At 37.4% G+C, this 27,675-nt stretch overlaps 1 long non-coding RNA gene across 1 annotated transcript; it reads left to right on the top strand.

Moving 5' to 3' along the window:
• The first annotated feature begins 1,659 nt into the window (after positions 1-1,659).
• Positions 1,660-27,675, top strand: LOC138148015 (uncharacterized). The gene is made up of 2 exons (XR_011164961.1): positions 1,660-1,893; positions 25,864-27,675. It is a non-coding gene; the product is annotated as an uncharacterized lncRNA (long non-coding RNA).

The raw sequence follows: 27,675 nt of genomic DNA on the forward strand, positions 1-27,675 counted from the left end.
GCTGAGTTTGAACTCAGGTCCTCCTGACTCCAGGGCTGGTGCTCTATTCACTGGTCCACCTAACCACCCCCAAGAGGTTTACATTCTAATGGAGAGACAATACATAAGAAGCATGCAGCATTTTTCTCCAGCAGCTCATGGTTATACAGACTTTGGTGGTCCCTTCTAGCTCTAAGTCTGTGATTCTATAATACTAATAATATTATATATATATATATATATATATATATATATATATAATATCACAGAGTGATATCATGGCAAAAGCCTGAACTTTTATCAGGAGAGACTTGGGCTAAAATCCTGCCTTCCATATTTACCAGCTGTGTGATCACAGAGAAGTCACTTAGTCCTGATCCTCATTTTCTTCTTCTGTAAAATGGGCTTATGTTCACTAATTTACTGATTTGTTGTGAGGAAAATGCTTCCTAAAACTTAAATCTTGTTATAAAAGTGAGCTAATATTTATGTGAATTCTGTTGAAACATCACATTTTTGCGATGACAACATTCTCTCCAGCAGCACGAATAAGACACTGGCCTCAGCCTGTAGACCTGGGTTATCCATTTGACTCTTTAGGATTGAGTTTCCTCACCTGTAAAATGAAGTGTTTGGACAAGAAGTCTTCTAAAATCCCTTCCTAGTTCAGTGATCTATGAATCTATTTTACAGTTATCGGAGCTGAGGCAAAGAAAATTAAGCGGCTGAGCAATGATTATTTAACCACCTCTGGGAAGAGCTGAGAACAGAATGCATACATTCAGATCCACCTCACACTTCTCAATGCACTGCAAGCTGAATTGTTGCCAGCTTTTTAGTGGAGGGGATAACTTGTTTTCTTTCTATTGCTTTATTACCACACAGTACCCTTGGCCAGCTCTCATCAGCTAGCTATGACAGGACACCAGATAAAATGAACCTTGCATACCATGGTCATGTGGACGCATCAGGTGCTGAGATGGGTTATACAAGGCAGTCAATAGTCTTGTCAACATCTGTTAATCAACAAACATTTTTAAAGGCTGTACTATGCGTTAAGAACTGGTACATAGCAGATCTTTAATAAGTGTTCCTTGAATAAGTGACTAAGTGCTGGGTATGTGAAGAAAAAAAAAATGAAATAGTCTTTGTCCTGAAAGAGCTTCCATTCTATTAGGGGAAATGTTCATATACACACACACGCGTGTATATATGTATGTATATATATATATATAGACATATGTAAAAAATAATAATAATAACAGGTCAGTGTTCCTCCGTCGGGGGATAGCAGCTTCCTAAAAAAGATCCGAGGACTTCTAAAGCTTTATCTTCGTTCCCAATCTTCAGAAACTGAGCAACCTTATTGAGTCTTAGGACAAGTATAGCTAGTTAAGAGTGAGTGCTTTTCCATAAAAGACTCCAGGAGGTGCACAGTTTGGGGTCTGGAGATTGACTGGAGGCTATGGGGCATGCTGGTGGCTTCCTTCCTCGAGGTTCCTGCTAAAGGAACTCCCAGGGGGCTCTGTAACAATGGCAAAAACTGGAACCTTGTAGGAAGGTTCCTGAAATTGAAGGAGCAGCTGAGCAAGACACGTGATTCCCAAAAGTTACGAGCCTGTTCTGTTAACGGGTTCAACAGATTCTTGGGTCATCCTACCCCCAGGAGCCTTGAGTAGATGAAGAAACTTGCGGAGTAATCCTAAATGCTGTCTGGGCCCTTAGGGAAAGTTTCTTGGCAAGCTAAAATTATTAGGGAAAGATGAAGGGAATGGAGGTGAGAAATATAGAGGAAGAATTTTAATAATGGCCATCCCAGAAAGCTGTCTTCGGTTTGGCTTCCTGTTGGCGATCTGAAATCTCCCCGAGGATGTGACGGTGTAAGCCCAGAAAATTAAATGGTTAGAGCCTCAGGTAAGGTTTTGCGGTATTGGAGTTACTTTAATCAGTCTGTCAGCAAGCATTTAAGTGCCTATTATGTGCCAGCTATTGTGCATTATTCGGTTACGGAGGGGGGAGGGAGGAAGGATGTTAGGTCTAGAGTGGTCTCGGGGTGTTTTGTCAGACAGTTGGCTTCCGCTGCCTAGTCCTGACTTCAAGTTATGAGAACAACTAATGGTCTTCAACTTGAAGAAACAAGTTTAAAGCTACTTTTCAAATGGCAACTAGGAAACTATATTATATCCCAACATGTGATTTGTTCTATTAAAAGTGTTTCACCAAGGGCACTGAAGTTTCTAGAGCTTAGATACATCTCTAGATCTATGGGCCGGGGGTGGGAAGTGGGGAGTGGGGAATGGGTGGGAGAGGAGGGGAGGGATGGTGTTCGTGTGGGAGATGCTAGGCGCCCAGGAAAAAAAGGGGGCTGCTCCTTTTTACCCTAATTTACCATTAAGCCTTGAAGAGCCATTCAGAGAACCCAGGCAGGGTACAGGCTGCGATGTAACAAGCGGTCTTTAGGGGTGGGGCGTGGTGTGCCAAACTAAACTAAGTCCAGAACAGGTGGGGGGAGAGGGGAGAAAATGAATGCACAGAACCTGTATTCATCTTGCTTAGAACATAAAGCATATAGGTCCGCAAAGTATGCAGCAGATCAAAATGGGGATAATAATAGCAGCTACCTCAAGGGTTGTTGTGAGGATCAAATGAGATATTTATAAGTGCTTTGCATACCGTAGAGTGCTATATTAACAAGAGTTATTACCATTATAACGCTGTTATAACTTTTCCCTCCTTTTCTTCCTTGAAATAGCATATTGGGGGCGGGGAGGATTGTACCATAGTGATATGGGAGATCGTGAGGTACAGGGCCGGCATTGAACTTGAAGGAAGCCGGTATGGAACAGATGGAGGGTGAAGCCAGGAGAAATAATTTATAATTTATTTTACCTTATAAGAAATGAATCCCTCTTATATTATAAATTACTGAGCAGGTGCCAATCTGTGGTGACAGGAAATTTCCTCACTTGGGAGTTCTCTGGAATGAATCCAGGACAAAAAAAAAAGAGTTCTATGGAATTGGGGTAGGGAGGCAATATACGAAAGTGCCAGTGGGGCACTGTATACAAAAGTATTAATAAAAATTTTAAGTTCTTGGGATCACTGGATTGAAAAGCAATTATAATTATACAGACACACATACATTATGGGGATTAATCAACCTAATTAATCAATTAATCAACATTTAAAAAAATAATTTATTTTTAGTTTACAACATTCAGTTCCACAAGCTTTTGAATTTTAAATTTTCTTCCCCTCTTTCCCCTCCTCCCTCCACCAATACGGCATGAAATCTAAGATAGGATTTACATATGCATTCACATTAAACATATTTTCACATTAGTTATGTTGCAAAGAAGAATTATAACCAATGGAATGAACCATGAGAAAGAAGAAATAAAACAAAAAAGAGAGGGTAAATAGTATGTATGCTTCAATCTGCATTCAGACTCTGTCATTCTTTCTCTAGATATGAACAACCATTTTCCATCATGAGCCTTTCAGAGTTGTCTTAGAACTTTGCATTGCTTAGAAGAGCCAAATCTATCAAAGTTAATCATTGCACCATGTGGCTGTAACTGTGTACAATATTCTGTTGGTTCTGCTCTCCTCACTCAGCATCAGTTCATATAAGTCTTTCCAGGTTTTTCTGAAGTCCTCCTCATCATTTCTAATAGCACAATAGTATTCCATTACATTCATATACCACAACTTGTTCAGCCATTCCCCAATTGATGGGCATCCCCTCGATTTCCAGTTCTTGGCCACAGCAAAAAGAGCTGCTGTAAGTATTTTTGTACATGTGGGTCCTTTTCCCATTTGTATGATCTCTTTGGGATGTAGCCCTAGAAGTGACATTGCTGGGTCAAAGGGTATGTACATTTTTGTAGTCCTTTGGGCATAGTTCCAAATTGCTCTCCAAAATGGTTGGATCAATTCACAACTTCACAAGCAATGCCTTAGTGTTCCGGTTTTCCCACATCTTTTCCAGCATTTATCATTTTCCATTTTTGTCATGTTAGCCAATCTGGCAGGTGTGATGTGGTACCTAAGAGGTGTTTTGATTTGCATTTCTCTTATCAACAATATTTATACCAGGGACTATGCTAGGCTCTGGGGATACTAGGACAAAAATGAAATAGTCTATGCCCTCAGGGAGCTTACATTTTATCAGAGTATCTGTACCAAAGAATTGTTTTTAATAGGATAGCCTCTTAGTCAGTTTGATATTGCTTATCATTTGAGTTTTCTGGGTTAAACCTGACACTTTTAAGAAAAATGTTACCCTTTTCTGGTCCTTAACCTCACCAATAAAATGAAGGTGTTTGATTTGATGATATATAAGGTCCCTCTTAGCTCCAAATCCTATGGTTGATAAAGGCCATCTGTACTTAACATAATCAGACACATACAAATAGCAAATGGTCCAATGTACCAATCACTCTTCTAGTTTTGAAAACTAAATGAAGTCAACTAACAAATCTATCAGTTATGTAGAAATTATAACTCACTCAATCTTTTCATATAACGTCTCCAAATGGAGCCAGTCAGTACTGTATTATGGCCATGTAGAATGCTTTCAGGAGGTTGTTCATATGTGTATTCACCCACTTGCAATTTCTTTCCGAATATTTAATGATGATGATGATGATGGTATAACCCAAGCAGGAGGGGATAGGACAAATAAGCTGAATCTATATCAAATTTGTTTGGATGTCAAGTGTGCAGTTTCCCCAAATACATAGTATATCCAAATTGGGATAATAATAGCACCTGTTTAACAGTATTGTGTTTATCAAATGATAAATATATATGTGTATATATATATATATATATAGCTTTACAAACCTTAAATTACTGTTATCAATATTGGTTATTATCATTAATCTTATCATTTTTAGATGATGTTAATATTAAATACTAACTACATGTAAAAAGAGACAATCTGACAAAGTGAAAACTGACCTGGGCTGTAGTTAAGACAGCCCTAACTAGGGTGGGATCATTGGGGCTCTGTCCCAGGACACTGATACTTAAAAGAAATTAATAGCATTCATCATCCTTTAGTAGCAAAACAATTAAGCTGAACACCTAGGTAGCAAGAATAATTAGTATAACAGGAAGTTACCAGGTGGTGAGTTTTTTCCCTTTATACTTTCATTCTCTCTGGATCTATAACCACAGTGGTTGATATCCTAGGATTTCTTTCTTTCTGTGAAGTCCTGTGACTGGGTCCTGTCTCTTTCCCACTTCACCCTCAACAGAATTTATCTCAAGTGGATCCTACCTTGGCTATCATAACTGCTAGTGACAACTCTATTCTTCCATTGTTTACTTTTGTTTGGGTTGGTTATAAATGCTCTGGGCCTCAGTTTCTTTTTCTGTAAAAAAAAAAAAAAAGAGAGAGAGATTGGATTAGTTTTCCAAGGTCCCATCTAGAGTTAAAACTCTTCTTTGAAAATGAACAATTAAACTTACTTGATGTGTGGTATGTAGTAATGTTTAGAGACAGCCCTCTGTTTTTCCTCCATACTGAGAATTACCTGCCGGGCAAAATTCTTTGATTTATGATAGTGTTAGATTTTAAACAACCACACATTCCTTGTGAATTAAGTAGGTGTGATATAACTTCTATCTTTTAGTCACCTCCTTGGAGTCTTCCTTTTTCTTCTTTCAGAGAATGAGTAGTTAGGTCTTTCCTATACTGAATTGCTGCCTCTTTTCTGTCCGGCTGCCTATTTACCCCCACTGTTTCTTTTCTAGTTCCTTTAGATTCTGGACTTTGCTAAATACCTCTGTGTTTCTATTTTCTCAAAGATCTTTAGTCATCCCTTTTTAATATTATATCTCAGTCTTTTTCCATTATCCACCTAAAAAAAATCTTTTCCTCTAAGCATTGATAGCTGATCTAGTTTTTGTCAGCTAAATTTTGAGATGAACAAAATAATCCTCTGTTTTACCATGAGCTATGCTTTGTATCAGGGATTACTTCTAAAAGACAAAAGGAATCATGTGCATCATTTCGACCATCATTCTTTTTTTTTCCTACCATGTTCTTATTTAAAATAAAAAAGGATCGGTGTTGTTGAACCCTTGAAAGTACAGTAGTTTCTAGTATACTGCCCTAGTGAGGAGAATTATCAAGAACATCTACATCCTTTAAAAAAAATAAAGCAACCCCCCCCAAACAAATGCACAACTGTTTAAATGAACCCTAATGAAAATTTAAAACAATTTTCCTTTTATCCCTTAGAAATAGTTGTTAAAGTTGTGTTCTAATAAAATTTCTAAAAACTTTATGAATTCAGAAAGCAGTTTAATAAAAGACTACCCCATTTGTTTGGAACCCTGCAAATACAGCTGTGGTAACAAATTGTAGGTAGATACTCTGAGTTTCTTTAAATTTTGCTCTAAAGTTAATCCTTTAAAATACAGGGATCTGCAGTACTGATGGGAACCATTATTGTTAGCTATTTTAATACTTTTATAGGAAAGGTTGTTAATCTCTAGCCAAATATGTACAGATGAATTACTTAAGAAATCATGTGACCTTTTAATGGAATAATCACGTTGTTGGGACTATATGAAACTTGAAAGCTTTAACAAACAAAAAGAGTTATTTGTTCAAAGATGTTCATGAAAGCTTTATGTGTAATTTAAAACAAAAAATATGAAAGTAAGCTACATGTCCAGCAATATGGGAATGATTAAATTGTGGTATATTAATGGAGTATGGTAACATTTTAAGACGGACAAATATGAGGAATAAAGAGAAATAAAGAAGAACTTTTATAAAATAATGCAGTTAAAAATATAACATAGAATCAAAAGAATGACATAGGAATCATCTATAGGGAATAAGAATGGATAAAAAATTCTGATAGTGACTTAGTGGGAAGAACAAAAAACAATGATGATGGATTATAGATTAAAATTCATTTAAGTATAAATAGTTGCTAAATTTAATCCATAGGATCATATATCTACAATTGGAAAGGACCTCAGTGGTCATCTAATCCAATCCCCTCATTTTACAAAAGAGACCCAGAGTGGTTAAGTGACTTATTCAAAATTGCATAAATGGTAAGTGGCAACCCATTGTACCAGCCTGCCTCTCTCTTTACAATTGTTTGTATTGATATTTAAGTGTTTTATTAAAAACATCATGTTAACTCATCTATAAAATGGAAGCATATAGCATAATGGATTAAAAACCAAAATTCAGCAATATGTTGTTGACAAAAAACATACTTGAAACACAGAGACACACACAGAATAAAAATAAGGGGCAGGAGTAGAATCTATTTTGCTTCAATTGAGGTCAAAGAAGCAGGGGTAGCAATCATGATCTCAGACAAAGGAAAAAATAAACCAAATTATAAAGGAGAAGGGAAACTACATTTTGCAAAAAGGCACCATAGACAATGAAGTAATATTAGTATTAAACATATCTGCAACAAATGGCAAAGCATCCAAATTCTTAAAGCAACAGTTAAATGAGTTACAGGAAGAAAGAGACAGTAAATGTATACTAGAGGGGGACCTCAACTTTCCCCTCTCAGAATTAGATAAATCTCATTATAAAATAAATAAGAAAGAAGCTAAGAAGATGAGTTAGAAAAGTGAGATATGATCAACCTCTGAAGAAAACTGAAGGGGAATAGAAATGAGTATACCTTTTTTTAGCTGCATATGGCACTTTCACAAAAATTTTCACAAATGTATTAAGGCATAAAAACCTCAAAACCCAATGCAGAAAAGCAGAAATACTAAATGCATTCTTTTCATACCACAGTGCAATAAAAATTATATTCAATAAATGACCATGGAATCATATATTAAAAATTATTTGGAAGCTATGTAATCTAATCCTAAAGAATGAGTAGGTTAAAAAATAAATCATAGTAAAAAATTATGAGATGCAGCCAAAGCAGTACTTAGAGGAAAATTTATATTTCTAAATACTTATATCAATAAAATAGGAAAATAGAAAATCAAAGAATTGGGCATGCAATTTAAAAAACTAGAAAAAGAACAAATTAAAAATCCCCCAAAATCTAATTAGCCAATGGTTTATCTAGTTTATTGGGTTTTTTCATTGTTTTTTCCCCCCAGATCCTAGTTTTATTTATTAGTTGAATGGTTTTCTTACTTTCAACTTTATTAATCTCTCCTTTGAATTTCAGAATTTCCAATTTGATGTTTTTTATTGAAATTTTATGCAAACATTTTGAATAAAATATTAGCAAGGAGATTACATCAATCATGACAATATGTCACAAAGATCATACACTATGACCAGGTGGGGTTTATACCAGGAATATAAGACTGCTTCAACATTAGGAAACTATTAGTATAATCAACAATATCAATAACAAAACAACAAAAGTCATATGATTATGTCAATAGATGCAGAAAAAAAAAATAAAATGCCCATTCCTATTTAAAACATTAGAAAGCATAAGAATAAATGGAGCTTTCCTTAAAATGGTAAGTAGCATATATTTAAAACCATCATAAATCATTATTTGGAATGGAGATAAGCTAGAACCCTTCCCCAGTTAGAGCAGGAGTGAAGCAACGATGACCATCATTACCACTATTATTCAATATTGTACTAGAAATGCTAGGTATAGCAATAGGAAAAGAAAAAGAAATTGAAGGCATTAGAGTAAGCAATTAGGAAACACAACTATCACTCTTTTCAAGCAAAATGATGGTATAGATAATCCTAGAGACTGAAATAAAAAACCTAGTTAAAATAATTAAGCAATTTTGCTGGCTAGAAAATAGACCCACATAAATCATCAGCATTTTTATATATTACCAATAAAGCCCAGCAAGAAGAGGTAGAAAGAGAAATTCCATTTAAAATAACTGCATTCAACATAAAATATCTGGGAGTCTACCTGACAAGACAAATCTAGGAACTATATGAACACAATTACAAGACATTTTCCACACAACTAAAGTCACATCTAAACAGCTGGAGAAATATTAATTGCTCATGGGTAGGCTGAGCCAATATAATATAAATGACAATTCTACTTAAATTAATTTACCTATTTAGTACCATGCCATTCACACTAGCAAAAAATTATTTTATAGAACTAGAAAAAATAATAACAAAATTAATCTGGAAGAACAAAAGGTCAAGAGTATCAAGGGAATTACTGAAAAAAAAAAGTGAAGGAATGTACCTAGGGAACTGAATTACAAAGTGGTAATCATCCAAACAATCTGATACTGGTTAAGAATAGAGGGGTGGATCAGATTAGGTACAGTATACACAATAGTAAATGATAGTAATCTAGTGTTTAATAAATCCAAAGATCCAAACTTTTGGGGCAAGCATTCACTATTTGACAAAAATTTCTGAAAAAAAAAAAACTGGAAAGCAGTTTGGCAAAAACTAAGTATAGACCAACATCTTGCATTGTATACCAAGATAAGGTCAAAATGTGTACTGATTTCGACATAAAGAGTGATATAAGCAGGGGCGGCTAGGTGGCACCGTGAATAGAGCACTGGCCCTGGAGTCAGGAGTAACTAAGTTCAAATCCAGCCTCAGATACTTAACACAAAAACTAGCCGTGTGATGTTGGGCAAATCACTTAACCCCAATTGCCCTCCAAAAAAAAAAAAGAAAAGAGTGATATAAGTAAGTTAGAGGACAATGGAAATTTTACCTCTCAGATATATTGATAAGGCAAGAATTTATGACCAAACAAAAGATAGAGAACATTGCAGGATGTAAAATGGATAGTTTTGATTACATTAAATTAAAAAGCTTTTGCACAAACAAAACCAAATACTGCTAAGATTAGAAGGAAAGCAGGAAACTGGAAAAATGTTTTTTTATAGAAAGTTTCTTATAAAGGCCCCATTTCTCAAATACATAGAAAACAGAGTCAAATTTAGAATATGAGTCATTTCTCAACTGAAAAAAAAATGGTCAAAGGATATAAACAAGCAGTTTTCAGAAGAAGAAATCAATGCTCCTATTGTCATATAAAAATGCTCTAAATCACTCTTGATTAGAGAAATTCAAGCTAAAACAACTCTAATGTACCACCTCATATCTATCAGATTAGCCACTATGACAGAAAAGGAAAATGACAAATATTGGAAATATGGAAAAATTCAGGCACTAATGCACTGTTGTTGCAGTTTGAACTGATTCAACCTTTCTGGAGAGCAATTTGAAACTAAGCCCAAAGGGCTATAAAACTGTGCATGCCTTTTGACCTAGCAATACCACCACTATCTCTATATCCCAAAGAAATCGGAGAAAAAAGAAAAGGACCTACATGTACAAAAACTTTTATATCAACTCTTTTTGTGCTGGTAAAAATTAGAAAAGGAAGGGATGTCCATCAGTTGGCTGAACAAGTTGTGGCATATGATTGTGATGAAACACTATTGTGTTATAAGAAATGACAAGCAGGATGCTTTCAGAAAAGCCTGAGAAGCTTTATATGAACTGATGCAAAGTGAAGTGAGCAGAACCAGGATAACATTGTACACAATAACAGCAATATTGTACACTGATCAACTGTGAGCAACTTAGCTCTTCTTAGCAATATAATGATCAAAGACAATTCCAAAGGATTTATGATAAAAAATGTTATCCACCTCCAAAGAAAGAACTTGTGGAGTTTGAATGCTTATTGAAGCATAGTTTTTTACTTTCTTTTTTGGGAGGGGAGGTGGTGGAGGTCTGTTTAGTATATAAAGGCTTTCCTTTGGATTTCTTTATCTCTGTGGATAACTTGAAACCTCAAAACCCACTTTGGATATATGGGGAGAATAATCAGAATAAATTGTGCAAAAGCTTTTTAATTTAATGTAATCAAAACTATTCATTGTACATCCTGCAATGTCCTGAGTCCCATTAATTCTGCAATTCTAACTCCAAGATCTCTCTCTCTCTCTCTCTCTCTCTCTCTCTCTCTCTCTCTCTCTCTCTCTCGTCTCTCCCTCAATCTTTCTCTCTCCCTCCCTCCCTTCCCTCCTTCTATCTTTATCCATCTTTTCCTTACCACCTTGATTCAGCCTCTTTTCAGCTCTCAGTTTAATTGTAATAGATTTCTAGCTGATATCCAGGGTTCCAGTAATCACCAATTTGTCCACATAACTGTCCAAATGTCTTTCTAATTCATAGATTTGACAAAGGACTGCCCTACTCTAAAACCTTCAGTGATGCCCCCATGCTTGCTTCTGGAACACAGGGCTGTTTCATTTTTTCTTTATGTCCTCAATGCCTAGCATATAGTAGACACTTAATCAGTACTTATTATATTGAATAAAAGATGCATAAAGCCTTCTACATCTTGAACCTACCTTTCTAACCTTATTTCACATTGCTCCCCTTCATGTATTCCATAGTGCAGATAAAGAGATTGTCTGGATATTCTCTAATCTGGTCATGCCTTCTTCCACCTGTGTATATGAACAGGCTATCCCCTCTCCCTCAAATAACGCTTTATATATGCTTGCCTGTTCATCTTTTTATTGAAAACTGAGATCAGATGTCAATACCTCCATGAAACGTCTTTTGTTGTTTTTTCATTTCCTTTTCCTTCCCCCTCCTCCCAGCTGAGATCCTGTGACTCAATATCTTTTATTGCCTGGCACATAGGGTACCTAATGAATGTTTATTGGCATGAATTGACTCAGTATTTTGTTTAGACTTCTTCTTTACTCCTATTATGTTCATACTTATTTTTTTATGTCATATTCCTCCCTAAGTTATCTACCTGCTTATAGTATAAATAATGACGATCCCTTGGAAAAGATCAGTTATGGAGTCTCTTCAGTGTAACTTTTCTCTAAAAAAAACATAATGTAAAAGAAGAATTGAGTTTATATATGGAAGATAGTGTTCCAGAATCACCTGTGTTTCCTGGTTTTTAGCTCAGTCACAGCTGCTGTGAAGTAGTTTATACATTGTTCGGTGTTTACTGAGTCGTAGGGTTAGTCTCTTTTTCCCTGTGGCTGGCATTTCTATCCTCCAATTATAGTACTGAGTAAGTGGAGCTCTGCAGTCTCTGGTATTGCCATACATAGTAACTGATATCATTGCAGAGTCAGACATTCCAGGTTTTCTAGAGAGCATGAGGAAGCTACCCCTTATAAGGGGTTTGGACAACCTATGGAGAAGTGGTTGGTAGAAGACTATGGTGCCCTATGAGCAACATTTTTGACTCTTTAAATGCAAATAAATTGTAAGCAACTTAATTGATATGTCTGGAAAAAAAGTTCTTCTGTGATTCTTTTAATATGTCAGAGTGAATCTCTAAAATTTGTTGTCTAAAAAATTTTTTTGGTTGTTGTTAGATTTGGCTAACTGAACTGAATTTGACTGTGGCAAAAATGTTATTTTTTATAAAAAGGGTTGTTGATTGGACAAACTAGAGATGTCCTCTGATAAAGCTGACAGAGCTGAAAGGGAAATTAAATGCTATCAGGTCCTACCCTTTCGTCTTACAAATGAAGAAACTAAGGCCCATAGGGGCAAAATGACTAGCCTAGGGACATACCTAGTTTATTTCATGAGGTGGGATTTGAACCAAGGTCTATCTGGCTCTGGGTTCAGTACTTCCTCTAGTACAAAATTTTCTTTTTTAAAAATCACTCAGCCTTTTCCCAGTATCTGAGGATTATATGGGATAATATGAAAGGATATTTTTGAATGGGAATATATAGATGATTATTCACTTATTTTCCATCTATGAAAAAGACTGGCCCCTTTTAGTATCTTGCAAAAAATTGTAGGTTCTTCAGGGCACCCTCAGCAGGTAATAGAATTATAATTCTACATAACTTTATCAGCCTACTCCCCCCCAACTCTACCTATATTTTGGGAGGTATATTCCAGTCATAAATACCATTTGCTAAGTCTGTAATATCTATGAGGTCGAATCTGATAGCTTGTCCTAAGTTCACCTTGTCTATAACCCACAATTTATGCATTTATATATAGATATCTGATGTCAATTTTTTGTTGGCTTTTTTTTTGGCTGGCTGCCTATATTTTGTGTACTGTGGAGTTCTAGAATTCTCTACTGCTATCCTTCCTATGTTGGAGTTATTACTCAATGGTATATGCTTTGGTACAAAAAAAGTAGTTTTCCCCAAACTCCTGCTCTCCCTCCTTCCTTTCTTTTCCACCTAAAACCCTCTTCACCACTCACAAGACTCAAGGCAGAGTTTTTAACCAACTCTTATTAGATATACTCTAACCTTGGCCAAGAGCCCATTATTCTTGTCTCTCATGGTACAGAAATTCAGATCCCGTTCTCAGACATTTCTTTAACCCTCTGTTCCATTCTTGAATCTACCTTCCTTTTTCAAAACCTTTTCCACCCCTCTCTCCTGCCCTCCCCCTCCCCATCAGCAGCAGCAATGAAAATATCACTTGTGTTTCTAAGGCTCAGTTTTTTACCTAGGATTTCTAGGTGCTTTCTTGTGATTCTTGTGGGGACAAATGATTAACACCAGAAATGTAGGGAGTAATCAGGTTAGACAAGTTCTGGGCACAGTCATGCCCCAGATACAGGTGAAGACAACAGACATTTCTCTGCTACTACTTACTATCAGGTCATCAAATAACTGAACTGCCTCAGTACCCTTTAGCATGGAGTCCACCATTATTTCTCCCTTTGGTTCTTATGAGATAAACTACCTGTTTCTATGTCAATATTCCTTTGAGCAGTGGCTTCCAAATGTTGCGATTACACACACCCATCAGGACATTTTTTAGCACCCTGTCCCAACAAATGTTAATTTAAAAGTATATAATTGTATTAATATTTTTAAATTTTAAATTGTATACAAAATAGAGATTAAAAGGATATAAGATTGAAACGTAAAAGACTTTTAAAAATCTATTGCACAAAGAACCTTTTTTTACTCTTATGAACAATGGATTGAATGTTTATTTTTATTTTCTTTTTATATTTTCTTTTATTACTCTATCCTTCCTACTACCACCATCAAACAATTTTTAAAAAATTTAATTGAATAAAAATTTTTTTTGGATAAAAATCTTTATTAATTTGTTTGTTTTCAAGATTCAGTTCCACATTCCCTTGAGTTTCAAATTTTTTTCCCTCTCTCTCCCCCGCCGCCCCCCCCACATGGCAACATGTAATCAACTATAGGATCTGCAAATACTTTCACATTAGATATTAGTCAGGTTGTGAAGAAGGATTGTAACCGATGGGATGAACAATGGGAAGGAGGAAGGAAAGCCAAGTAAGAAAAAAAAAAAAAGAGAGAGCAGGTATTTTGCTTCAGTCTGCATTCAAACTCTGTTCTCTCTAGTTTTTTCTAGTTCTTTCTCTGAATGTAGACATCTTTTTCCATCATAGGTCTTTTTGAGTTATCTTATAATAGCCTTGCATTGTTGAGAAGAGTCTAGTCTATCAAAGTTGGTCATTACATATATGTTGTGTCTGTAATTGTGCACAGATTTCTCCTGGTTCTTCTCTTCTTCCTCAGCATCAGTTTGTATATGTCTCTCCAGGTAAATATGAAGTCAGTCTGCTCCTCATTTCTTATAGCACAATAATATTCCATTACATTCACATACCACAACTTGTTTAGCCATTCCCCAATTGATGGGCATCCCCTTAATTTCCAGTTCTTTTCCATTACAAAAAGAGCTGCTAAAAATATTTTTGTACATACAGGTCTTCCTCCCACTTCTATGATCTCTTTGGGATGCAACCCTAGAAGTGGTATTGCTGGGTCAAAGGGTATGCAATTATTTATAGCCCATTGGGCATAGTTCCAGATTGCTCTCCAGAACAGTTGAATCAGTTCACAACTCCACCAACAATGCATTAGTGTTCCAATTTTCCCACATCTTCTCCAGCATTTGTCATTATCCTGTTTTGTCATCTTAGCCAATCTGACCAGTGAAATGTGGTACCTCAGAGTTGTTTTCATTTGCATTTCTCTAAGCACTAGTGATTTAGAGCATTTTTTCATATGCTTATAGATATCTTTAATTTCTTCCTCTGGAAACTACCTGTTCATATCTTTTGACCATTTATCAATTGGGGAATGACTTGAATTCTTATAGATTTGACTCAATTCTCTGTATATTTTAGAACAAGGCCTTTATCAGAAATACTCATTGTAAAAATTCTTTCCCAATTTCCCATGTCCCTCTTAATCTTAGTTACATTGACTTTGTACAGAAACTTTTCAGTTTAATGCAATCAAAATTATCCATTTTGCATTTTATAATGCTCTCTAACAATTGTTTGGTCACAAAGTCCTCCCTTCTCCATAAGTCTGACTATTCCTTGCTTTCCCAGATTGCTTACAGTATCAGCCTTTATACCTAGATTGTACACCCATTTAGACTTGATTTTGGTATATGGTGTTAGATGCCCAGTTCCTGCCATACTATGTTTCAGTTTTCCCAGCAGTTTGTGTCAAATAGTGAGTTCTTGTCCCAAAAGCTGGGGTCTTTGGGTTTATCAAACAGTAGGTTACTATAGTCATTGACTGCTGAGTCTCATGTACTTAATCTATTCCACTGATCCACTACTCTTCCTCAGACAGTACCAAGAAGTTTTGATGACTGCTGCTTTGTAGTACAGATTAAAATCTGGTATGACTAGACCATCTTCCCTAGCATTTCTTTTCATTAATTCTCTTGATATTCTGGACCTTTTGTTCTTCCAAATGAATTTTGTTACTATTTTTTTCTAGCTCTATAAAGAAATTTTTTAGTAGATTAATAGGTATGGCACTAAATATGTAATTTAACTTGGGTAAAATTGTCGTTTTTATTATATTAGATCAACCCAGCCATGAGCAAGTGATGTTTTTCCAATTAGTTAGATCTGACTTTATTTGTGTGAGAAGTTTTGAGGTTGTGTTCATATAGGTCCTGGGTTTTTTGGCAGGTAGATTACCAAATATTTTATAATGTCTATAGTAACTTTAAATGGGATTTGTCTTTCCATCTCTTGCTGTTGGATTTCATTAGAAATATACAGGAATGCTGAAGATTTATGTGGGTTTACAAACAATTTTTTAAATACCCCCCCAAAACCCCCAATACCTGCCTACGTAATCCATCAAAATAAACTCCTACATTATCCATGTCAAAAAATGTATGTCTCTTTCTAAATTCTAAGATCATCATTTCTCTTTCAGGTGGTGACTAGTACATTTCAGCTTCATCTTTTGGACTTGTGGTTTATCACTGTGGTGATGATAGTTCTAAAACTTTTCTGAGTTGTTTTCCTCTATAATGCTGTTATCATTGTTTAATTGTTTTCCTAGCTTAGCTCACTTTGCTCTGTATTAGTTCAGATTTGCAATTTGAATTTTGCAATTTCCTCTGAATTATCCATTTCATCTTTTCTTATGGCACAACAATATTTCATTATATTAATATGCCAAAATTCACTTAAGCCATTCCCCAATAGGACATCCCTTTAAGTTTCTGGTTTTCAGTTACCACAAAAAGAGCTACTATAAACATTTTTGTAAATATAGATTCCTTTCCTCTTTCTTTGACTGGAGGCTTTCGTAGTGCCAAACTGTGTTCCAGAAGGGCTATACAAGTTCATAGCTCCACCAACATTGCTCTAATGTAAATGTTTTCTCTTATCCCTTCCAACATGTGTCATTTTCCTCTTTGTTATCTTTGCCAAGGTGACAGATAGAAGGTATAATCTCCAAGTTGCTTTAATTTGTATTTCTCTAATTATTAGTGGTTTAGAATATATTTTCCTCATAATTATTGAAAGCTTAGATTTCTTCCCTTGAGAGCTATTCATAACTTTTGAGCATTTCTCTATTAGGGAATGACTTTTAGTCTCTTATAAATTTGATTTAGTTTCTATCTTAGAAAGGAGACTAATATTGGAGAAACTTGTTGCAAAGATTTCCCCCCCAGGTACCTGTTTTTCTTCTAATTTTTACTATATTAGATTTATTTGTGCAAAAACTTTAAAATTTTTGTATACTTAAAATATTATACTGGTATGATTGTTTGCTTCTTTTTTTTTTTAAGCAATTGGGGTTAAGTAACTTGCTCAAGGTTACACAGCCAGGTGTTTCTGGGTGGGTGCTAAGTGTCTGAGCCCGGATTCGATCCCAGGTGATCCCAACTCTGGGGCCGGTGATCTTACTCACTGTGCTACCTGGCCGCCCCTATGATTGTTTGCTTCTTGATCTTATATACTTCATCTGTTGCACTGATCAATTTTCCTATTTATTTTACAGTAGTATGAAAAATCTTGTTGATCATTGTTTTGTAGTGTAATTTGAGATCTAGCCTCCTTTTTCCTTTCCATTATTTTCTTTGAAAGTGTTGCCTTTTGTAGGAGTGGCTAGGTGGTGCAGTGAACAGAGCACCAGCCCTGGAGTCAGGAGGACTTGAGTTCAAATCCGGCCTCAGACACTTAACATTTACTAGCCATGTGATCTTGGGCAAGTCACTTAACCCCAATTGCCCTTCCAAAAAAAAGTGTTGCCTGCTCTCTCTCTCTTCCTCTCCCCCCCTCCCCCCCAGTCTGCGTTTTGGTTCATTCTAGTTCTATAACGTAACCTTTTGGTAAGTTGGAATTGCACTGAATAGCTTAGGTAATATTATTTTTTTTATATTGATATGACCCAACCATGAGCCATTTATATTTTTCTACTTTTTTAATCTGTCTTTTTCTCTAGAGACTGTTCTACAGTTGTATTCCTGTCATCTCTATGTATATCTTGGTAGGTCTACTCTTGAATACACATTCTATCTATATTCTCTAGGTAAACTGCAACATTCTATAGTTATTTTGAATGGAATTCTTTTCTGTACCTTCCTGTTGGACTTTGTTGCCAAAAGAGAGAAAAGAAGTGGATTTATTTTATATCCTGTTACTTATTAGCTGTGTGACCTTGGGCAAGTCACTTAACCCTGTCTGCCTCAGTTTCCTCATCTGTAAAATGAACTAGAGAAGAAAATGGCAAATTATTCCAGTATCTTTGACCAGAAAACCCCGAATGAGATCACAAAGTCAGACATGACTAAAAACAACTGAAAGCAACAACTTCAAAGTTATTATTTTGACTACTTTTTACTTAAATCTTTAGTCTTCTCTAATTAGACCATCCCATATACATGAATCATTTTAAAGACCAAATGAAGGGGCTTATATTTGATTCTAGAGTCAACAGGGAGCCAATGGAGTCTAAGGAGGGGAGATAAATGGTCAGATCTTCACTTTGAAGAAAACAATTTTATATGGAAATTGGTTTGGATAGTTGAGAGACTTCAGACAGGGAGACCAGTTCGTCTATTGCAATTGTATAGATGAAAAATATAGATGTAGCAAAGAAAAGTAACCAGGACCTGAGCTATGGTGTTATGGAGATTAGAAAAACAAGACATGGAAATTATTTGGACTTGAGGGTTAAGTGAGGAACTAAGATTGACACTCAGGTGACTAGAGGGACGGTTGTAACTTCAACAGAAAGAAGGAAGTTTAGAAAGGTGATATTTGGGGAAAAGATAACATAAAGCAATAAAGTAGACTGCAACCCACATGTTCATCCTGTGATACTGTCCCACCCTACATACACAGGAGACTCTTAACAGTTGCTACCACAAGTTTGCAATGCATGAGCTCTAAAGGTCACCTGCCATAATCATGAGACAACCTGAAGAGGGGAGACGATTAATTAATGTTCAGGGAATGGAAGATTTCCCCTGTGGCATCTTCAGAGTTGTTGCTGGAGATGACAAGGTTGGGATTAACTACTGTGAGGGGGCCAAGGATGAACAAAAAAAGGGAAAGATTGGGAGTCTGCCTAGCAAGGGAAGAAAGGAGGTAAAGGAGGAAGGTGAGGGTCTGAGGGATGTGGACAGTAATTAAATGAAGAGAATATGTGATTATATTGTAGACAAGTGCCATAATTGATTATGCAGAACGGTATGCTGGCAAATGTTTAACAACAAGCTGAGGGGGAGAGAAGAACCTCTACCCACAACACACTTTTAAAGTTTATTTTCATTATTAATATTTGCTCTGTTTTCTTAAGTCTAGACAGTCAATAAAAATGATATATCAAGTCCTAATTTATAGTGTTTGCTGAGTTTTGAGATGTAAGTGCTCACACTGAAAGTTTAAGCATTGACTCTCCAGCTGATACAAACTGGTTCTAGCATACCCCAATTGGGATCCATCTTCCCACTCTCAAGTTATAGTCAAACTGTGACCCAGGTACCTACAGAAGCTATATGCTGTGGACAGCACTCCAGGAGAATAGCTAATTTTCTTAACCTAGTTGAGATTAGGGGGTCTCAGATTGCATTATAAAGTAGGGGGAGACAATCTCTCTTATAAGTCAATTATGTTTTTAAGGGGAAAAGCCCCTCATTCTAATTAGCCCCTAGTGCACCACTACTCTAGTCACCTGGGTATACCACCTTGATATTATCCATCACTGTTCACCTTCTTTCACCTCATATCACTCAGTTCCCAAACTGAGGTTAAAGGCTGTTGTTAAGGTTAAAGCAGTATTTCTCCACTCATAGTTGGTACCTTTTACCTGGCTTATTGTAATAGTGTCCTATTCAAGAGTTTTAAACCTAGGGTTGATTGATTCAGGGGAGTCTAGTAAGCTGGTCAGGAAAAATTACATATTTTTCACTAACTTTTCAATAAAATTTAGCATTTCTTTCAGTTCTTTAAAAAGCATTCCGAGAAGTCCACCACAGGCTTCACCAGATCGCCAAAGTGGTTCATGACAAAACCCTATCCTAATTGGTCTCCCACACACAGCTGCCAAATGTTCCCTGTGTGCAGTTCTGACCAGGTTATTACCCTACTCAATAAATGCCAATGACTCCTATTGAGTCTTTTTGTTGCTGTTGTTGAATTGTTTCAGTTCTGTTTGAATCTTCATGGCCCCAATTTGGGTTTTTCTTGGCAAAGACACTGGGGTGATTTGCCATTTCCTTCTCCAGCTCATTTTACATATGAGAAAACTGAGGCAAACAGGGTTAAGTGACCTGCCCAGGAAGATGAGTCTTCCTGACTGCAGTCCCAGCACTCTATCCACTGTATCACCTAGCTGCCCCTATTGATTCTAGAATCAAATATTATTATCTCACCCTTAAAATTATTTCAATAGTTAGTTTTGTTTAACTTTTATAATGTATATAATATAATAGTAAATATTCCTTATAAATAAGTAATTATCTTTATTAGAGGCATATGATCAAAAAAATTGGGAAACCAGTGCTCTTGCCTCCATGGTTATACATATAACTTAGTTCCAAGTGGGCAACAATTCTTTTTCCTTTCTCCCATCTGGGCATAGGCCAGGATTTTCTACCTGTGTCTTCAGAGTCAGTGTGCTAGAATGGAAAGAGCGCCAGTCATAGGTCAGAGGTTTTGGGTTCAAATCCATCCTTTGATGCGTGACCTGTGTGACTTTGAAGAAAGCTATTTAATCTCCCTGTGTTTCAATAGCCCTAATTGTCAAGAGGAGGTTCCTTACTTCTACCTCTTAGGAGCTCTACTTTTCCTCAAGACTTTACTTATGTGCCACCTTCTATATGGAACCTTCCTGACCCCATCCCCTCAAAAAATTGTATCTTGTGTATATTTTGCACATATCCTCATATATACATATCAGCCAGTAGCCAGAATTTATGCAGCCCTTTTAAGGTTGCAAAGTATTGTTTCATTTTAGCTTCACAATAACCCTGGGTGGTAGGTGCTATTATTATCCCCATTTTACAGATGAGGAAACTGAAGCAGGCAAAAGCTAAGTGAATTCCCCAGGCTAACACAGCTATTAAGTGTTTGAAGATGGATTTGGATTCAGGTCTTCCTGACTCCAACCCCATCACTCATCCCCTGAGCCAGTTAGATGCCTTAGACATTGACTCCCCCAGTGGACTGAAAATCTGTTTAGGGCAAGAAGCTTTTTCACTTTTTTTTTGTGTACCCAGCACCCAGTACAATGACTGGAAAGCAGAAGGTGCTTCATAAGTGCTTGTTGATCTGGAATCTAGGTTGTGGAATGGATTAGGTGTTGAACTTGGTTGTCCAGAAGACTTGAATTCAAATCTTGCCTTAGGTACTTACTAGCTGTGATTCTGGGCAAGTCATTTCACCTGTCTACATCTGTTTCCTCATCTTTAAAATGGGGGTGATCTACCTCTCTGGACTGTTGTAAGGATCAAATGAGATACCGTGTCCAATGCTTTGCAAATCTTTTTGTTTAGTTTTTTTTAGTAGTGTCTGACTCATTGTGACCTCATTTGGGGTTTTCTTGGCAAAGATACTGGAATGCTTTGCCATTTCCTTTTCTAGCTCATTTTGAAGATGGAGAAACTGAGCCAAACATGATTAAGAAGTGACTTGCCCAGAGTCATACAGCTACCGTGTTTCCCCGATAATAAGACCTATCCCGAAAATAAGCCCTCCCCTTACTGTGTAAGATTCCTCTAAAATAAGCCCTCCCCCGAAAATAAGCCCTATTGAGATTGCTACTGTAGTGAAGGTGATCCCCTGCACTACACGCTACATTTCGGTACCCTCTGTATGCACTGTTGGGCCCCCCCCCCCGTGAAACGCACGCCGTGCTCCGAGCTGCATCCAATCAGAGCTGCAGCAGTGAGCGTGTCATCCTGTTCTTCCCCAGGGATTTGCTTATTGAATAAAGGTACATTTTTTTGTTCACATTTACCTGTTTATTAAAATTGCTGTCAATGTTCATTAAAATAAGCCCTCCCCTGAAAATAAGCCCTCTGGTGTTTTTCTGTCCAAAAAAAAAAATTAATAAGACAGTGTCTTATTATCGGGGAAACACGGTAAGTGTCTGAGGTCAGATTTGAACTCAGGAAGATGAATCTTCCTGACTCTAGGCCCTATCCACTGTGCCACCCAGTCGCCCTTGTAAACTTTAAAGTGCTACATAAATGTTAGGTATTTTCCCACTAACTCTATGATCCTATGAGTATGTTTGTTTTTATCTTGAAATATTTCTTCCTTGTTTTCAAGGTCAAGCAAGTAAAGAAACATCCCTTGAGCCCCTCTACCTACTGGAAGAGGGGAAATAACAGAACTTAGTTGGCAGACATACAAACATAGCTCCTTCACAACATCATTTCCCCTTGACTCTTCAATACCCAGTGGTAGTGAGATGCTCTGTTCTTGATGGCTTCTCATGACCAACTCTTGTGGTGAGCTATTGTGGCAAACTGCCAGTTGGTCATGCCCATCAGGCTTCCTGAATGAGGCTTTAGTTTTAGCAGTCTTCTTGCCTTTTGTGGGCAAATGGCTAAGTTGTTCAACTATCTTTGGCAATTAACAGCTTCCTGCCAAATACCCAAAGGAATAGCTGCAAACAGAAACTGAACAGAAGAGATGTATGAGGGAAGAACCTTACCCAACTCTGGCAAAGGCCTGTTTCTGTCCTTCCCCTTCTGCCTCCTCCTGGTTTACTTTTGAAACTGTGGAGATTTTTCAAGGATAATTTAGTTATCAGTCACTTTGTATCCCTTCTATCAACTTCCCAACAGATCTTAGAAGTCTCCTGCCAGACTAGGACAGAGGTGGTAGAAGGAAGGGCACAGCTACTAACAATAGGCAGGCGGAGGAATCACTGGAACCAAGGAGGGAGAACGAAAATCGGCACATGAAGGGATAGGTTTAAAAGCCTGGTTTGTTGATAGCAGATAACTTGAAAAATTGGCTTAAGTTAACCAGTGACCACCATGGTGCAGTGGAAATAATGACAATAACAATAATAATTACTGGGGAAGCTAGGTGACACAGTGAATAGAGCACCAACCCTGGAGTCAGGAGGACCTGAGTTCAAATCCTACCTCAGACATGTGACACACTTACTATAAGCTGTGTGACCTTGGAAAAGTCACTTAACCCCAATTGCCTTGCCTTCTCCCCTCCAAAAAAATAACAATATTTACTAACGTTTATATATCACTTAGTCTTTGCCAGGCTCTGTGCTAAGTACTTTACAATTATCATCTCATTTGATCATCACAACTCTGAGAGGTAGGCACCATTATTATTCCCATTTAACAGATGAGGAAACTGAGGCAAATAGAGGTTAAGTGATTTAATTATCCAAGGTCACATGGCTAGTAAGTGTCTCAGGCTGGATTTGAACTTTGGTCTCCTTGACCTCAGGCCTGTCATTTTATCTGCTGTGACACATAGCTGCCAAGGAAGAGACCTTGGACATTGCATAAAGAGACCTAAATTCAAATAATTTATATGCCAGTTATGAGCTATATGGTTCTAAAAATTATTTAACTTCTTGCAGCCTCAGTTACCACATCCATAAAATACCACATCTAAAAAACCAGCAGCTCTGCAACTGCTGTTAATTCTAAAAATATCCCAGAGAACTCACACAGGTTATCAAAACCACAGTTAACTCTAAAAATAAAATAAAATAAAGTAAAACCAAAGAGCTAACACTGGTTATAAGGAAAAAGCTGTTGTTTTTCCATTGGAGAAGGGAAACTAGACACATATGTGCTACTGACTCCTCCCTCCCACCCCCAGTAGAGGACCATTTTATTGTGGAAAAATCTCAGCACTTATACCAATGCCTGTACAATGAGCTGCAGTCCTGACAGTGAGGGGTTACAGCAGGGATGTGTCCTCAAGGACTGTTATGGTAACTATGTGACAAGTTTGATTCATAGCAAGACTTCATGACTGGAACATGGGTACTACAGGAGCTTGTCCAAGCTCAAGGACCACCTGGTGCTGACGTGAAACAATTCTGGGATTTTGCTGAGACTGAGATCATTCAGAGGGTGAGGCACCATGCATTGTTGATATGACAAGCAGGGGACAAAGCTCTCTTGCTAGGTCTTGACTCTGGAAAACATGGTGCCTCCTATCAGTAAAAAAAGAAGGGTGGTCTTGGCATGGGGATCCTGACATTTCCTTCTTTTGGCCAAAGGGAGGAGTTCTGAAAGAACCTGCTTCTTTTAAAACTCTTTCCATCCTGGCCAATAAGGGAGAGGCAGGCATAAACCAAAATACCAGGAGAGGCCAGCTGGGATAGGATGAGATGTAGAGTTGAGGGACAGCTATGGGCTTAGGTTGGTGAGCTTAGGGGTTGAGGTGGCAGATCTAACCATTTGTTAGCCCCTCCTCTTAGCAATGATGGAATGGCATTTTTATCAGAGGAGGTAAGAGTCTTGAGGGGACCTTTTGGGGAAGTGTGTCCCAGGTAGGAGGGCCAAGAATGTAGAGGAGAAAAAACCCCCAAAACCAAAAGACCTAGGACAGTATATTTAGCCTTCACCTGGAATCTTGGGACAGGTGTCTCATCAATGTGACAGCTGCTTCTAGGTCTGTACTAGACAAGCCTTGAGGTCCCTGGAGAGTTTTGCTATTCACTTAGGAGTGAGGGCTTTCTTCAGACGATCCAGGAGTTCACATTCACAAGTTTGGCAGCTGTGAAAGGAGTCAGAAGGACCTGGTAGGTGCCCTTAGAAACAATGATTAATTGTTCAGTGTGGGGCCAGTTTTGGGGGGTTGTCTGAGATATACAATTGTGAGAAAACTCCTTGTATCAGTCTTTGGATCTGAGTTTCTTGTCCTTGGTTAAGAGTCTTTAAACAGCACATGTCCAGTTTCCAAGCCACCCATGGCTAGGTTCAAACAATGCAATATAATTTTCTCCCAATTCCCACAATTGAATAAAGTTTTCTCACAAGATGGAAGTTGGACTAAACACATAATTGAGTCACAAGATGGAGTGAATATTGTTCACTCAATTCCCACTATTAATCACTTGTAGTTCTAATCCCCTCAATCCACTATAAGCCAAATCTACAAGGTTTTTCATAAGTTCATGATCATATTAATAGTTCCTTCATATATATTTTCATTGTCATAGGTCAAAGATCTTACCTTTAGTCTTGTACTTAAATGGATCTCTGATCTTATCCATTTGAATGCTCTCTTCAGTGATATAGATTATAGCCCATCCTATGCAACTGTTGTCCATGTCCTATTACAGTTCTGGGTTATGACCCTGTACTACTGGTCTTGTCACTTTTTCCTGACATTATGATACAGGTGGAGTACTGGGGATGTCTGTCTGCTATCTATGATCAACCCATGCTTTCCCCTCACAATGTAACCTGATGATTTTTTAAATTTACAGTTCTTTATTCACTAATTCATTATATTGTAGCCTACTCACACATACCATGTATCTCTTCATTCCCCCTTCTATGATATTCATTAATGTCTATTGCCAATGCTGTTAACCAAGCAAGATTGTGTGTGTGTGTGTACAAAATGTGGCACAGACGCTATAAGTAGATAATGAGTTGGACTCATAATTAAATAAAAGGGGAAGAGACTCCACTGCCTACAGGAAAATTGCAAAGTATCTTTAACAACCCCAAATATTTTCCAGAAACAATGGTCCATTTTAATATTGATTGTATAAACAACACATGAGGACAACTGACAGTTTAATGAACCCAGGCTCTAGTCCTTGAGGAAGTTCATCCATTCATCTTTGGAGTTTTGACCCACTTGATTAATGATATGTATAAACTAGCCTACTTATCTCCCTATGTCTATTGGGAAGCCTTATACACCAAAACATGCTTTACCTTCCCATTCATTTTGCCACAGTTAGCATCCCTAAGTCACCTTTCTCCTGTGTGTATTACCGTCTATTAGAATATACCTTGAAGGTGAGGCAGGTAGGTGGCACCAGAGTGTACAGAGTGCCAAACCAGAGGTCAAAAAGACTCATCTTCCTGAGTTCAAATCTGGCCTTAGACACTTACTGGCTGTGTGACCCTGGGCAAGTCACTTAACCCTGTTTTCTTTTGTTTCCTCATAGGTAAAATGAACTGGAGAATGAAATAGCAAACCATTCCAGTATCTTTGCCAAGAAAACCCCATGTGTTGATGAAGAGTTGGATACAACTGAACAACAAAATCTTTTTTTTATATAAAAATTTTTGTTTCCCTAGTGCCAAGAATATAGTAAAAAAATCAACAAAAAACTTTTTTCATTCAATTCATTTCTGTTAGTATTCTTCAAAACTAGATGATTCTTAATACCGTGTGTCTTTCTATAGCCAGAATTGTCAAATTTACATTCCCATTACACGATTCAACAAGCATTTATTCAGCACCCATTGTATACCAGGTACTCTGTTAGGTATTGGACAGAGACACTAAAAAGTTCCTACTCTCAAGATACTTTCATTCTATTGGAAGTGGATAATACATGCATAAGTATATATGAAATAAATTCTAGGTTGTTTGGGAGGGCATGATGTAATGCCAAGCAAAGGCAACTTCCCAAGGTTCAAAATACCAGCATAGCTGCTCTCCATTTTATTCAGTGACAAATTAAGAACAGAGAAAATAAAAATATAGCATAATTCAAAATACAGCATTCACCAAGTGTAATTCAATAATTTCCAAGTACTACTCCACCCTTGGACATTACACTCATTTAGTCAATCACAAAGTCCCTCTTCTCAAATGGAGATTAGTTTCCAGTCATAAGCAAAGTATATTCATTTGGCCAGTCACAGAGAACAAAAGAGTCAAAAGTTTCCCATCCCTGGATCACAACTGAAAAGGCCATCTACCCCAGAGTTACAACAAGCTTAAGCACATCATTTAATACCCAAAGAGAGGTCTTTTCTTCATCTTGATCCAAGGCAAGTTCTCAGTAATTTTTGTTCCTGGGGAGACAAAGCTTAGCAAGGTCACAAGATACATTGCCGGTGTTCTCATTAATTCATTCTCTGTCTGCATAACAGTCCTGGGACCCCTGAAAACATTAGCAAAACTCTCTTTCAGGATTTCTATAAACATACAACAAGAAAATCCTTCTTCAGGGCTTCTGAACCGACAGCAAGGTTCCAGGACCTCTGCAACAACAGCACTGGCCTTCACCAGTGGGCACAATTCACCCTCTGTCTGCAGAACAGTCTCAGGACCCCTGAACCAACAGCAAGGTTCCAGGACCTCTGCAACAACAGGACTGTTCTTCACCAGTGGACAAATCTGGCAAAACAACATCAAAACAGACAGACAAAGTACCAGCATAACAGCCATGTCTCCTCAGTCCTTGGCAGCTCTGGGTGGCAGCTCTCAAAAGTCCTGGGCAGTTCAAACTGGCCCTCAGTAATCCTCTCCATCTCTCTGCCTCCATGATGCTGCTTCCAAAAAAATTCTTATTCCTCTCTCTCTGCTTGTGCCTCTGTAATTTTTAAGATCTTCCCTGCCCCTAGGCTGAAGTGCACCTGGAGCTTGGGGTAGGAGGCTTGTTTTTCAGTAGATACTTTTTGATTGGCCAGTGGGTCCAGAAGGTTGTTACATTCTCTGAGCCAGGAGAAGGCTAAATAAGCCCTGATGTGAGGCTTTGTTTTGGGGCTCACTTTGAGAAGTATTCTGTGATTTGATCAGATGAGACTCTGGGAAGCCATTGTTGAGAGCCCCCCGGCTTTGAAAAATCCAGATGTTGATTTGGTATGGATGTAATGGTTGGACAGTTTGGAAACCTGTCTACCTGATCTGTTTCTCTGTCTTGATAATTCTGTCTGTATACTCTGAAGTTTGGGGTGCTGACCTATTTCCCCTGAACTAGGTAAACGATACACATTTGACTGATTAAAGTAAACTTGTTAACCCA

The sequence above is a fragment of the Petaurus breviceps genome, unplaced genomic scaffold (genome assembly GCF_028583685.1).
Source record: "Petaurus breviceps papuanus isolate PSGF00001 unplaced genomic scaffold, PetGlider_PUasm1.0 90822, whole genome shotgun sequence".
In the NCBI taxonomy this organism is placed as follows: Eukaryota; Metazoa; Chordata; class Mammalia; order Diprotodontia; family Petauridae; genus Petaurus; species Petaurus breviceps.